Source organism: Nicotiana sylvestris, chromosome 4 (genome assembly GCF_000393655.2).
Source record: "Nicotiana sylvestris chromosome 4, ASM39365v2, whole genome shotgun sequence".
In the NCBI taxonomy this organism is placed as follows: domain Eukaryota; kingdom Viridiplantae; phylum Streptophyta; class Magnoliopsida; order Solanales; family Solanaceae; genus Nicotiana; species Nicotiana sylvestris.
In genome coordinates, this window is record NC_091060.1 from 52,889,813 (window position 1) to 52,905,584 (window position 15,772).

The 15,772-nt window shown below is 34.6% G+C and overlaps 1 pseudogene; it reads left to right on the forward strand.

Annotated features, from left to right (window-relative positions):
• Window positions 1–9,521: 9,521 nt before the first annotated feature.
• On the forward strand, window positions 9,522–12,173 carry LOC104212551 (receptor-like protein Cf-9; annotated as a pseudogene).
• Window positions 12,174–15,772: the final 3,599 nt, after the last annotated feature.

Genomic DNA, 15,772 nt, shown 5'->3' on the forward strand with positions numbered 1-15,772 from the left:
TAGAAGAAGTGTTTTTCTGTACAAGCAGACGTTCACTTAGGTCGTTTGGTAGATGGGATAAAGATAATAATCCTTGGATAAAGTTTGGGATTAACTTTATCCTATGTTTGGTTTGGGGTATTTATTAATCTGGGAATAATTTTTACTTTAAAATGACGGAATTAGTTATCTCGTACAGAAGATGGGATAATAATCTCATGAAATCTCCCACCATTATACCAAATAACCCCTTAATGTTTTAATGTTTCTATAGCAAGACTATGCAAGGATTTGGAAAATAGACCCTAACTGACATTTCTCTGGTAGGATTGTGCATTGACTTGAGTATGACAAGATTTTTAAAACTTGGAATTGATTGATATGAAGGCTTCAGTCTTTTCCTAATTTCTCCTCTTTGATTGCCTTTTTTAATAGCAATAGGGTTATGGCTAATTTGTATCGTAACTCGATTATTTCATTGGATACTTGCTACTTTTTATCCGTAAACATCTAATAACTCAGCTACCACAGCTAAGGCAAATTTGAAAAAAAATCAGACTAAGTTTTTTGTCTCTGATAAGATGATCTAAGCCTTATACTCCTATAATTTTTACCAATTTCATTGATAATTAGCTACTTATTGACCGTTAAATCACATACACTTTTCGACGTCGATGAATCCCAAGAGACAATAAATTTGTGAATAATATGTTTTCGATAAAATAAATTAAGATCATTATTTGCACTATCATCTAATAAAATTTTGCATTTTTTTTCCTCCTCTGGGGAGAATCACAAAAAAGGGGTCTTTTAATAGTCCAAAACAGTAGAAGAGGATTTGAATAGATAACTACCTACACATGATGCTTGACAATTAGAGTAAAGAATACGTTCACTTGATGAATAAACATCAAGGAGAGAAACCAAATATCATGTTTCTCTTTTTTGTTGAAGACGCACAAAGTACACGTTAGAAATAATTGGAGTCTCACAAATTAAAGTTCAGAAGAAAATCGATCGTATGACTTAGTCGTGTATAATTTAAAGAATAACAATAGTCCTTGTCGATCAAAGAACTATTTTCTGTTGTTATTCCTTCACCTATTCACGTCGGTTGTTTTTGCAGTTGTCTAATGGTGTTCGGGGCCTAATGCTCCTCCGCTTTATAGCTGGGCTGAACTCGCAAACCCATCCTTATTGCTACTACTTCGTATGATAAGTAAAAATTGTGTGTGATAGCCACTTTTTAAAGTGGTATTTACTTTTTATCCAGCATTTTTAATGCTTAGCAATAGTAACCACTAGTCTATTAAAATTAATAGGAAAAGACTGTGTTATCCTTTCTTCTATCTCCAGCAATGCACGTCTCTCCTCTAACGAAGATAGTTTAGGTTCTCTGCTCGGTCAGAAGACTAGCAAAGATTTTAGTACTTTTTGTTTCCACCTTGCTTTCAGTAGAAGCTGTGGATCTAGCAGCAGAGGTGCTCGTTTCTTGGCACGTCCTCTTCATTTCGTTGTTCTTTTCTTCTTTTTAAATATAATTTGTGTTGGTTCTGGTTTGTGAGCTTCAGTGGTGTGCTAATTAAACTAGTTGTGATCTTTGATCATATGCAATTATGGTGGTAGATGTATTTCGGTTTGTGATTTCTGTGATGTATTTTTGGTTTTCTACTACGTTATGGTTCCTGAACTTACAGTTACAAATTCAAAAGTTGAGGACACTTGGTCCTGAACTTCGAGTTACAAGTTCAAAAGTTAAGAACACTCGGTCCTGAACTTAGAGGTACTAGTTCAAAAGTTAAGGACACTTGGTCCTGAACTTAGACTAACAAGCTCAAAAGTTAATGTGATGACCCAAAGGGTCATCACCTGTTTAATCGAATTCTGTGTCTCCGAGGCCTTGAAAACCTTGCTTAGAGTTGCCTCGATTTGTGCACAGTCCGGGTGCGTAGCCGGAAAGTTTAAATGTGAAAATTTTTGTGAAAAATTGTTAAGTTTTGGCTTTAGAATGAACAAATTTGACTTCGGTCAACATTTTGGGTAAACGGACCTGGACCCATGATTTGACGGTCCCGGAGGGTCCGTAGGAAAATATGGGACTTGGGCGTATGCCTGAAATTGAATTCCGAGGTCCCGAGCCCGATATATGAATTTTTAAGTGAAAATGTTTAAGGGAAATTTAAGTGAAAACTGATTTGAAAGTAATGGTATCGGGGCCGTATTTTGGTTTCGGCACCCGGTACAAGTCTTATATATGTTTTGAATCACTCCTGTAATGTTTGGTTAAAAACGGACGTCGTTTGACGTGATCCGGACCCTAATTGGGAAATTGATGATTAAACGGAAATCTGAGAAATTTGATTGATCTTGAGGCTTAATTCGATGTTCATGATGTTATATTGGTGATTTGATCACACGAACATGCTCGTAGGGTGTTTTTGAGGTAGTGTGCATACTTGGCTTAGAGTTTCGAGGGCTCGGGTGAGTTTCGAGTAGGTTCCGGGATGCCTTATACTTAAAAGATTAGATGTTGTAGGGTCAGGAAATATTGTAGGTCTCTGAACCCTCCAGCGCGGCCCGCGAGAAATCGAGTGCGGTCGCGGAGTGGCCAGCGTGGCCGCGGTCTCCTTTGAGCGGTCCGCGGTGGGTGTTGTGCGGCCGCGGTCGGCTTGGTGCGATCCGCACTGGGCAATGATCCGCAGGCCTTCAGAAAGACTGTGCGGCCGCGGTCTTTTTTGCGCGGTCCATACATGAAACTTCAGAGAGGTATAAATACACGTGAATTTCAGTTATTTTACACTTTTCAAAACCCCAAAACATAAGAGGCGGTCTTCCAAACAATTCTTCTTCTCCAAAACGAGTGGTAAGTGATTTCTAACTTATTTTCTTCACTCCTTAACATCTTTTAACATGATTTCAACTTCAATCAAGGATTTTCATGGGGAAAATTGGGGATTTTGGGTAGAACTTAGGTTTTTTAAAAAAATTGGGGAATTGGACCTTAATTTGAGGTCCGATTTCAAAACAAATCATATATTTGGATTCGTGGGGAATGGGTAACCGGGTTTTGGTTCGAACCTCGAGTTTCGACCACGTGGGTCCGGGGGCATTTTTGACCTTTTTAGGTAAAACCTTGTAAAACTTATTTTCATACATTGGGGTTGATTCATTTAGCATCTATTAATGTAATTAAGCAACTTGTGATTAGATTCGAGCGGTTTGGTGGTGGAATCAAGAGGTAAAGCTGTACTTGAGACTTGAGTGGTGTTCAAGGCATCGAGGTAAGTGTTTGGTCTAACCTTAGCTTGAGGGAATAGGAGTTGAGTCTTATTTGCTACTTGCTAATTGTCGAGTATGATGTATAGGCATGGTGACGAGTATCTATACATTGATATCTAGCATGACCGTGAGTCTTTATATTGCGAATATCCTGGTTTTGTTTTAACTTCCATACTTAATTGATGATTTCTATATGTTGTAAAGAGTTTGTGGAAGGAAACTGTGATCTTTGAACTTCGTGGAGCGTTGACTCGAGTTGAAATACAAATTGTGAAAGTATATGAGATATTTAAATCTTTGGAGCATTGGCTCAAGTGATAAAGTGAATTGTGAAGTAAAAGCGAGAAAGAGAAGAGATCATTATGTTGCTCCTTTGTCGGGCTATTGTTGAGTTGTGATTCCCTTGCATTGTGTTCTTAATTGATACGGATGTTTAGGTTGATAATTCTTTGTGTTGGGTAAGTATTATGGTTATAGTTGAGGTAGTTAGGTTTTGTAACAAGTTTGGTTATAGTTGAGGTAGTTAGGTGTTGTAACATGCTTGGTTATAGTTGAGGTAGTTGGGTTTTGTAACATGTCTGGTTATAGTTGAGGTAGTTAGGTTTTGTAACAAGTTTGGTTATAGCTATTTCTTCCTTACCGGGGTATGGAAACTTGTTGATATTGTTCCCTTGCCGGGACTTAACAGTTTAAATTGCATTCCCTTGCCAGGATTTCTATCATTATTTATTTACATTCTTGCCCCTTATTTGTAATTGTCGTTTGGGCGAGGAAGAGTGATAAAGCACGGAGGGTGATACTGTGCATTGAATGATATTTGTGGATCGGGTTGCACGCCGCAATAATGCTAAATGATATGGATCAGGTTGCACGCCGCAACAATGATATTTGTGGATCGGGTTACACGCTGCAACAATGCTAAATGATATGAATCGAGTTTCATGCCGCAACAATGATATTTGTGGATTGGGTTGCACGCCGCGACAATGCTAAATGATATAGATCGGGTTGCACGTCGCAACAATGATATTTGTGGATCGGGTTGCACGCCGCAACAATGATATTTGTGGATCGGGTTGCACGCCGCAACAATGCTAAATGATATGGATCGGGTTGCACGCCGCAACAGTGTTGTTATATATTGGGATTGGGTTGCACACCGCAACAATTATTGATACAAGTGTGTTTATTTTCGGATATTGGTTTCTTCGTTCGCTGTAAATTCTAAACTGCCCTTAGACTGTTACTCTGGATTTACTGTTAATACTGGTATACCCCCGCAGCATGTTTTCCCCCTCCCATCTTTACTTGTTTATTTCTGCTTTACTTTCCGCTATATATTATATAACTGCACAGGTTTAATTGCTGGTCTGGTCCTAGACTCGTCACTACTTCGCCGAGGTTAGGCTAGACACTTACCAACACACGGGGTCAGTTGTGCTGATAATACACTCTGCACTATGTGCAGATCCCGGAGCAGCATTCAGACATTAGTTGGAGGGCTTCCTTCAGTCCACTCGGAGACCCAAGGTAGACCTGCAGGCGTCCGCAGGCTCTGGTGTCCCCCTCTATCTCATTTCCTGTTTCCTCATTCTTGTTCAGAAACAGTTTTATGCATTTCTTCAGACTTTGTATTTAGTGACTCTTAGACAGTCTGTGATACTGTGACACCAGATTTTGTGGTGTTAAGTTTTAAAGTTGTAATAGATGCAGTTTGATTATATAATTGATGACTTCCGCTTTAGTTCTCAAAATTTTGCTTTTATTTCATTGTTGTTCCATGTTGGTTAAAAAGGAGTAATATGACAAAGGTTAATAATTAGTTAAGGTTTGGTTTGCCTAGCTCATATTAGTAGGCGCCATCATGACTCCCGAGGGTGGAAAATCCAGGTCGTGACAGTTAAGGACAATAAGTCCTGAACTTACAGTTATAAGTTTAAAAGTTAAGGACAATAGGTCATGAAGTCCTGAACTTAGACTAACAAGCTCAAAAGTTAAGGGCAATAGGTCCTGAACTTAGGCTAAGAAGCTCAAAAGTTAAGGACAATAGATTCTGAACTTACAGTTACAAGTTCAAAAGTTAAGGACAATAGGTCCTGAAGTCCTGAACTTAGACTAACAAGCTCAAACGTTAAGGACAATATTTCTGAACTTAGGCTAAGAAGCCAAAAGTTAAGGACAATAGGTCCTGAACTTAGACTAACAAGCTCAAAAAGTTAAGGACACTTGGTCCTGAACTTACAGTTACAAGTTCAAAAGTTAAGGACATGTAGTCCTAAAGTTAAGTTCAAAAGTTAAGGACATGTAGTCCTGAAGTCCTGAACTTAGAGTTCCAAGTTCAAAAGTTAAGGACATGTAGTCCTGAAGTCCTGAACTTAGAGTTACAAGTTCAAAAGTTAATGACATGTAGTCCTGAAGCCCTGAAGTTAAGTTCAAAAGTTAAGGACATGAGCGGAAGGGTATTTTCGTCCGGGCAGTTAAAGTTTATTAAAGCAGTGGCTAAAGACTAAAGACATTTTAAACAATGGCTTAAAAGTAAATATATATGTTATTAGTAGTTAACCGTGCACTTCCCCTGTATGATAATGCTAATGGACATTATTCAAGCTAAATGTGATTGTCTCTTGAATGGTCCCATTAACTAGAAGTCTCTACTAAAGTATTATAGGAGTATTATTTTGTGTTTTTGTTAACAAAATACCACTATCGTTTTCATAAAATACACAAGAATAGGAAATATGTTATACTATGTTATGGTTTTAGACTTAAATGATTTGTTTTGCTTTGTCATCATCTTGTGTTTGTATTGGTTCTCTTCCTTTTCTCATTTTCTCTTTTTTTTTTGCTGCTTGGATTTGGTTTTGGATATGATCATTATATATTCAGGGGACTTATTTTGGGTGTGTTTGGTATGTCGAAAATATTTTCCTAAAAAAGGTGATTTTATCACTTATTCTTTCATGTTTGGTTGGTGAATAACAAATTTTTGCCTGAAATTATTTTTTAGTGCTTGATAGTGAGCAAAAAATATATAATTTAGGCCAATATTATGAAAGGCGAAATAGGTAAGGGGTTGGGCGTGAGTTTGGGGTGGGGGTTGGGGTGGGGTTAGGGGTAGTAGGGATTGGGTGTTGGGGTAGAGTGCATGTAGGGGTGAGATGGGGTGGGTGGGAGGGGGTTGGTGAGGATGCGGAATTAGGGGCGTCAATGGTTCTGTTCGGCCAGTTATTTTATAATATTTGTACCATACCAATTTTCGGTTATTCTATCATGTACAACAAAAATTAGACTTTCCGAAATCGTCCCAATCATGTCAGTTTCTCTTTGGTATCGGTATGGTTAAGATAAGTTTTTGGTATTTTTTTTAAATATCATGTAACAGTCACTAGTAGAAGTAAAACACAATAATGTACGTACTTTTACGAGACTTAGCACAACTCTCTAGACATTTTTGGTTTTTAAAGGAGTGATGAATTAAAAAAATATGAAAGATGACTAAAGTATAGATCCATCAACTATTCTAAAAAAACGTGAAAGAAACTAAGCAAAGACAAAAAAAATATAAATCATACGTGTGGAAAGATATTAACGAATCTAGGACTCAAGAATAAGTTTATAGAAGATTATATTGGCATGGTGGAGGGTCCTAATAGCGAAGGGATATTTTTGCACCAGTTCTATGACATCGGAGGCTCTAGTGAACCAATAGTATAACGGAGATAAATGAACATTTCTGAATAGTAAAAGGGTATTTTTGACCGTTTACCGTATATAAAAACCTACGATTTTATTAAAAGAAACCTAAAAATCGATTCGGTACAGTACGATTCGATCAGTTTAGTCGGTTTTTAAATATTCATTGACATCCCTATGCGGAATAGTGTGACGAAAGTTGAAAACAAGTAAATGTTTTCCTTCTCTTGTATTCATGAGAAAAATATTTTTCAAAATACTTAAACCAACCAAACATTAAACAAATATATATTTTTGTTGGTACTACACACGTTGTATTTTGGTTGTTTTTTTAAGTAAATGTCGATGTGTTTGGACAAGGAAAAAATAGGCAAAAGCAAAATAATATATTTTCTCGGACAAATAAATCCAATTGACATTTCCCCGGTGAGACTTGTGCATTGACTTAACAATCACAACATCTTCTAAACTTGGGATTGCCATGTTAGGAACGATTCGTTGCTTGGCTTTTCCCTCTATATTCTCACTTTCTTCTTCTTTTTTTCTTCATTTTTCATTTTCTTTTGAGAATGAAATTTCTACTAATTTATTTCATAGAAGAAAAATAGTGGTGATGTTCAGGACTTTAGGAACTTCCGTACACCTCAATTATTTCATCATCTATCTACTAATCCCTTTCTAATATAGGTATTAAATAACTTTGCCCATCATAGTTTAAATAAATAAAAACGAATCACCTAATATTTTTGTTTGGGATGTAATTTATGCCGTAATCTCCTGTAATTTCCACCCATTTCATTGATAATTTGTCCACTTAATTGATTGTTTAACCACACTCACTTTTTGGCACCCATATAAGCCTCAGTAGTCTAAGAATAATTTATGTTTCAATATCATCACTTAAACTATATATCATGTAAATATTATTTTTTTGTTATCCTTTTTTCCTTGGGGAGCAACACCAAAACAAGGGGGTCTCTTTTGTTCAAAACAATAGAAGAAGACTTGAGTGACTACTGTTTACTAACCCATGATCCTTGGCAATGAAAATGAGAGTGAAGAACGCGTTCATTTAACGTGTAGTAACATCAATATGAAAGTTCATATGAAAGGGACCAGTGGCGCGGATTCAGAGTTTTCTTCAGGGGTATCAAAATATAAATAATTAGATATATCGAAAAGTCAAGAGAGGTCAACGTATAATAAATATACATAAAATAAAAAAATTTATCTAACAAAATAGTGTAATTTTTTTGCGAATGGGTGTCGCTTGACACCCTTGCTTCAATGTGGCACTAAAAAGGACGTGTGTTTTAAGTAGCTTTCATTTGATTTTTTGGAAAACAACAATATTTTCATTTATTACTTAGTGAGCTGTCCTTGCAGAGCTCACCATAGATTCTAATGACCCGTTTGTTCATAGATTTTTTTTTTTTTAAAAAAATGTTTGTCCGTAAAAATTTGTAAGTTTTTGGAGATTTATGGATAAAACTTTTTTCTCCACTCACAAAGCCACAATATCTTTTCAAGTAAAGTGCATGTCCAAACATAATTTCAAATTTCTAACTGTGAGGTCAGGATGAGACTATAAGAAAGAAGGGAAATTTGTGTCTCACAGTTTTAGATTTCATATTTGCTCTCTCACAGTAATATATTTTGTTTCCAGATTTACTTAACGTTAGGAGCGTAACGGAATGGCGAACTAGATTACTAAGTATAATTAATTATTATTTTAGTTTATGTACACAAAAAAGTTAACTATGATTCAGCACTAATAATTGTAATTAGATTAAATAGCAATATTTTTTTTATTGGCTTGGTATAAACACTCTGTTAGGATAAAATTTTACTTTCTGATTGGAACTTATGTCTTAAGGCGAACATACTGGACAAACTACTAGAGAGTATATAACAATAATAATTATGCCTAATTTTTAAAATGAGTTGAGGTCAACTATATGAATTCTCAATGTTACTTTATCTAAATTCATCTCAATCTAATGGAGTGGAATTAGAGATAATTTACTCGGGCTTATTGGTCTAAGACTGAGAACCAAACATGTTTGTATCATCTTTGTCCGATTGGTTTGATCTGGTTTTGAAGAGAATATTCTTGTTTGAGCAAGACTATTTATCATTTTTTGCTTTTTGGTTTACTTAAATTTAAAAGAAAGTAATAATTAAGCTTGATCAATTGAAAAGTTATTCCTTGGTTTTAATTACTTTCCCGGGAACCACCAAAGGATGTGGTGCAGTGGATGAGACTGCTCCTCCCTTAACCAGAGGTTTCGAGTTCGAGCCCTGGGTATGGAAAAATCCTTGGTAGAGAGCGCTTCCTCCCGAATGGGGTCCTAAGCGGTGCGAATCCGAATATAGTCGGGCTCCAATGCGGATACCGAACACCGGGGAAACAAAAAAAATTACTTTCCCCGGAGAGTGAGAGAAAGATGCATTGACTTCCAGGTCGTTCTGATTCTACGCCGTATTCTACACGCAAGTCTTGTACTGATTTACTACAATATAAAACAGTATATATACTGCACAAGTTCACCAATCAAAAACCAAAATAATCAACTCAACATAATTTAGTGATTTATGATGAAGGTTCCCAGCAAAATATTTTCTTTACTTCAGATTTTCACTATCTTATACATTTTGAGGAAGTAACTGCTCTCCTAAAATGGAAAGCAACTCTCCAAAACCAGAATAGTTCTTTATTGGTTTCATGGACACAAAGTTCTAAAGTATGCAATGACTGGTATGGAGTTGTGTGCTTTAATGGCAGGGTAAATAAGTTGGATATTGCAGATGCTAGTGTCATTGGTAAGCTCTATGATTTTCCATTTTCATCTCTTCCTTTTCTTAAATATGTTAGATCTTAGCATGAACCAACTCTTTGGCACGATCCCACCTGAAATTAGTAAACTCACTAATCTTGTCTATCTTGACTTGTCGTTCAATCAGATTTCAGGCACAATCCCACCACAAATCGGTTCACTCGCCAAGCTTCAGACCCTCCAAATATGTGGCAACCATTTAAATGGTTCTATTCCTGAAGAAATAGGTTACCCGAGGTCTCTTAGTGAGTTAGATTTGAGTAATAACAGTTTGAATGGTTCTATTCCTGCTTCCTTGGGGAATTTGAACAACTTGTGTCTTTATGATAATTACCTTTCTGGCTCCATTCATAAAGAAATAGGTTACCTATCTTCTGTTACTAGCGTAGTAACTTTCTTAATGGTTCTATTCCTGAAGAAATATCTTATTGGTTGGGAATTGTCCGACAACTTTCTTACTGGTTCTATTCTTGCATCATTGGGGAATTTGACCAACTTATCTTTATTGTATCTTTTTGCCAATCGGCTTTCTGGGTCCATTCCCGAAGAAATAGGTTATCTAACTACTTGTCTATTAACCTTCTGAGACTGAGTGGTTCTATTCCTACTTCATTGGGAACTTGACTAGCTTATCTCGTTTGTACCTTAATAACAATCACCTTTCTGGCCCCATTTCTTCTTCGTTGGGGAATTTGGGCAACTTGACTATTTTATACTCATCTTTTTGCTAACGAATTTTCTGGTCCCATTCCTAGTGAGTTAGGGAATCTAAAAAACCTTAATAATATGCAATTATCGAATAATCAACTCAATGGTTCAATTCCTACTTCCTTTGGCAACTTGAGAAACTTGTCCAAAGCAACAATCTCATTGGGGAAATTCCTTCATCTATCTGCAATTTGATATCATTGGAAGTGCTGTATTTGGGGACAAACAACTTGCAGGGAGAAATTCAGCAATGTCTAGATAATATCAGTGGCCTCCAGGTTATGAAAATAGCATATAATAATCTCAATGGAGGGATCCCTTCCTCTATTTGCAATTTAACATCACTACGAATTTTAGATTTGGCGAGAAACTATCTTAAGGGAGCAATTCCACAATGTTTTGGCGACATGGGTTGTCATCTTGAGGTTTTGGATATCCACAACAACAATCTTTCTGGACTCTTCCAACAACTTTTAGCATTGGAAGTGTACTCAGAAGCATCGACTTGTATGACAATCAAATTGGGGGTAAAATTCCCCAATCTTTGGCCAATTGCAAAGAGTTGCAAGTTCTTGATTTAGGAGATAATCATCTCAGTGATACATTCCCGATGTAGTTGGGAATTCTGCCAAATCTAACAGTTTTAAGCTTGAGATCAAATAAATTGCATGGACCCATTAGAACTTCAAGGGATAAAAATATGTTTCCTGAGCTTCGAATCCTAGATCTCTCTTACAATACCTTCACAGGAAACTTGTCGACGAGTCTATTTCAACAATTGAAAGCCATGAGGATAATTGATCAAACAACGAAGGCACCGACATATCTTGGTAAAGTTGGAGAGAGAGATTACAATGATTCTGTGACAGTTGCAACTAAAGGACTTGAGCTTGAGCTGAGTAAAATTTTGACAGTTTACAGCGTTATTGATCTTTCAAGTAACAGATTTGAGGGACATATTCCAAGTATTATGGGAGATCTCATTGCACTTCGTGTATTGAATTTATCTTATAATGAATTGCAAGGTCATATACCACTATCATTGGAAATTTATCTGTAGTCGAATCATTGGATATTTCATTTAACCAGCTTTCAGGAGAGATACCACAACAACTTGCTGCTCTTACATTTCTTGAATTCTTAAATCTCTCCCACAATCATCTCCAAGGATGCATTCCTCTAGGACCTCAATTTGCTACCTTTCAAAACAATTCATATGAAGGTAATGATGGATTACGTGGATTCCCTGTTTCAAAAGCTTGTGGAAATATTTGGATACCAGAGACAAATTATACTGATTATGCGCTGGATGATCAAGAAAGCACTTCTGAATTTCTCCATGATTTCCTAAAAGTTGCGCGCTCTTATGGGATATGGAAGTGGACTATGTATTGGATTATCCATAATATATTTCATGATCTCAACTGGAAATCTGAAATGGCTTGCAACAATCACTGAAGGATTGGAACAAAAAAGGAGAAAAAAGAAGCAGGTATTCTTTTAGTTTATTGTAACTATTAATATCTTAGTTTTCATACTTTTTGTTGCAACAACTAATCTATACTAAGTGTTTGACTCACACTATCATATTTTTCAAAACTTCAGGTGTCAATGATAAGAGGGCATTTGGTTATTCCCAAGTTTGCTTTTAAGCTTTATTTTCTGGCATGTCTCTAATTTGTGTTTACACATTTGTTTTTCTTTTCTTGTTCGTGACTTGACAAGGTTTGTATTGATCTACTTGAGTTTTATTGAAGAGCCTCTTGAAGTAATTCTAAAGTGCAATGTTCAAGACATGTGGAAAAATAATGAAATAATTTGTGTTCCAATATCATAAACTGAGATCATCATTTACATTATCATCTAGTAAAAACCTTACTTTTTGTATTTTTCTTCTTTTCTTTTGGGGAGCAACATGAAAAAAAGAAGAAAAGAAAAGGTCTGTAATATATAGTTCAGTAAAAGAAGACTTGAATGATCCTTCACGTTATAGAGTACATATCCCTCCTTTTTTGGCTACTTAATTAAGTATGGTTAGAGCTTTTATTGGTCCTAAGATATTTTTGAAATAAGATTTATGAATTAAAGGCAAGATATGGGAGAATCTAGTAGAGGGTATATTAGAGATAATTTACTAGAGAAATTACTCCCTGAGGCTCACGTATGAGGCTTAGTTCTGTGAGACTTACAACCCAAGCGATCGACTGTGTGCTCGGAACACGTCTAACGCTCTTTGCTCGGGGACTCGCCTAATAGTTCCTAGCGTAAATCATGCATCAAATTCCCTAATTAGCATTGTCGAAACTCAAATTTCTCTAATAAATGAATGATTAAAGTTTTATTCATCTATAGAAATATGAAGATTGAGAGTAACTTAAAATAATGAGTTAAAGTATTTATATTTATTAATTGAGAACATCGGAGAGTGAATATCATTTGAATAGCCAAAAATTTACATCTTTACTTAATATAGGTATTCATATTTTAGTTCTATGTCTCTCAAATTATCGAACTTTTATTATTTTACTATTTAAAAGTAATTTATATTTACAGTAATATTTTAAATTATATTATTGATGGAGTTTATTTATTATTAACTTTTTAAAAGGTAAAATGTAAGTTGATAATATTTTTTAAAATATTGTAATCTTTTAATCGTTTGAAAGATAAAAAACATTATGGTTGATTTTTATCTTATAGTAACGTTAATAGTATTTTATTGTTTACATTTATAAAAAATGCTAGATATTTTATTTTTGTGAGTTTTTTAATTTTTTGAACTCTTAATGTACTTTATATATTTTTATGATTATTTTTTATATTTTATTAATTTATAATTTAAAAAATTTAAAGATTCATCGAACTTACGCCTCATGTATCGGGGCTTATGCCTCACCTCGTATTAAATAAAATACTCTGCCCCATGCCTCTGTCTTTTACAACACTGTACTCAATTTTATACTCTAATAGCTGGTGTGAGAGATTATTTTCCTATTTTGATTGCATGGATTTGATTTTGGACAAGCAAAAAAAAATTATTTTATTAAACAAATGGACTCGATGATTTAACATTTTGCGTGGGCAAGACTAGTGCATTGACTTGAGAATGACATTTTCTTAAATCGAAATTTATTGCCATTACAGCACATGTCTTTGCTCGGCTTCCTCCCCCCTCCCCCCCTCCTTTTTTTTTTCTTCTTTTGACATCAAAATTGTTAAATCTTCCGTCCAGTTTACGTGAACTCATTTCTTTTTTGGTCCGTTTAAAAAATAATGACCCCTTTTTAAATTTGAAAATAATTTAACTTGAACTTTCAATTCTACCCTTAATGAAAAGTTTTTATAATCACACAAATACTTTGAACCCCTTTTTGACTTGTTTAAGACCACAAATTTTAAAAGTCTTCATTTTTTCTTAAATTCTATACCCAATCAAACAGATTCACATAAATTAGAACGGAGTTAATAATCGATGTTAAAATCATTTGAATGTTGATAATTTTTGCTTAACTTTTAGTTCAAACACAAATTTTGGTGATTTAATGTAAAAATCTCAAAATTCTATTTTTGGACCTTAGAAAATATTGAAGAAGACAAAGTGAGTCTTTTTGGTTGGTGTTATTTGATTAAATTGGTGATTACTTGTGTTGGTATTTGGAAGCTTTGTTACAAATTAAAGATTATTTGGAGCAGATTTGGGATGGGTTTGATCGAAATTGAAGTTATAAATTCGAAGAACACTTCTTAAAACAACCCATAAAAAATATGCCATAATGATAATATGTTCTAACTGTGTATTCCATCTTTTCCTGACCAAATATGTAAAGTAATTTGATTAAAATATTATTATCTTTAGCCAAAAATAAAAACTTATCGTCAGAATAACGTTGGTTCAATTTTTTTTTTTAAATGATCGGTGGACTTAAAAAGATAAAAATATATATTTTATTATAAAAAATGCTATATGGACAAAAAAATCCATGTGACAACGCATGTGACTCCCATGGATTGTCAGCGTCCAGGCTATGAAATTACCAAGTTCAGAAGGGTATTAAAGATCACGTCAAATTCAAGGGGAAATTAAATAAAAGTTGTCAAGTACAGGGGTCCCAACTTTCTGCCTTAATATTATGAAACAAATATATGTTATTGTCCACTAAGTTTGTGTTACAATACCATAAACTGAGATCTTCATCTACACTCAATTAGTAAAAATTTTACCTTTCTATGGAAAACTTTTTTTAATTTTTTTAATTTATTAGTTCAAACAGTGGAGAAAAGACTTAATGCACCATGATTCACTGCATCTCAGAGTAGAGAATACGTTCAGTGAAAGAGTAACATCAAACTGAAAGAATTTGTGTGTTGTAGCTTTCTTTTGAAAATCCCATGTCAAGAGTACTTGTGTACCAAATGGAAAGGATTTGTGTGGTGTTGTTTTCATTTGAAAATTCCATGCCAAAGACTTGTGCATTGACGACTTGAGAAACAACGAAAAATTTCATTCATCATCAATCGTAGTCTTGGCTAGACTTTAAATTTCCTCAAATGAATCCTAATCTCAATTAAGATAAGAAAAATAGGTTTGTATAGCATACTTTGTAACATTTATTATAGACAACTCAATCATATTCAGTTGAGTCAAATTGATTTAATCAATATATACTACTTCGACCAAGTTTGAATTTTAAAATTAATTGACACAAATAGCATTAGTTTAAAAGTTGTAAAATATCTAAACATACATTCTTGAGTACTTTACACGAACTTTGACAAGTCGAAGAAAACTTAATTTGATGCAAAGGGCTGCAAGCAACTCTCTTAATACTCTCTCCAGTCCACAATAAGTGATCAATTTGCTTTTTTATTTTGGTTCAAAATAAGTGTCCATCTATATAATAAAAAAAATTTAATTTATTTTTCCAAAATTACTCTTATGTATGTATCCCTAAAAAGTCTTTTACTCCTCACATTTGAGAAGAGAAGTAAGTACTACTATAACTATGGTGCAATATTAATTGAATGGATAGTTTAATCATACTAACTATTTTCGTCTAAAATTTAGTATTTCCTTAACGGGTGCCAAAAGCAAATTGGTAACTTATTGTGGACCGGAGAAAATAACAATTTTATGAAAGTTGTAACCATTAATCATGTAGATGCCCTTGTTTGGAGGAAAATCTACATAAAATTTCTACTGATGCTCTCATTGACATGTGTGTTACTTGTTGAATTAATCCTTCGGATTTTTCCTATGTTTTTTGAATAATATGCTG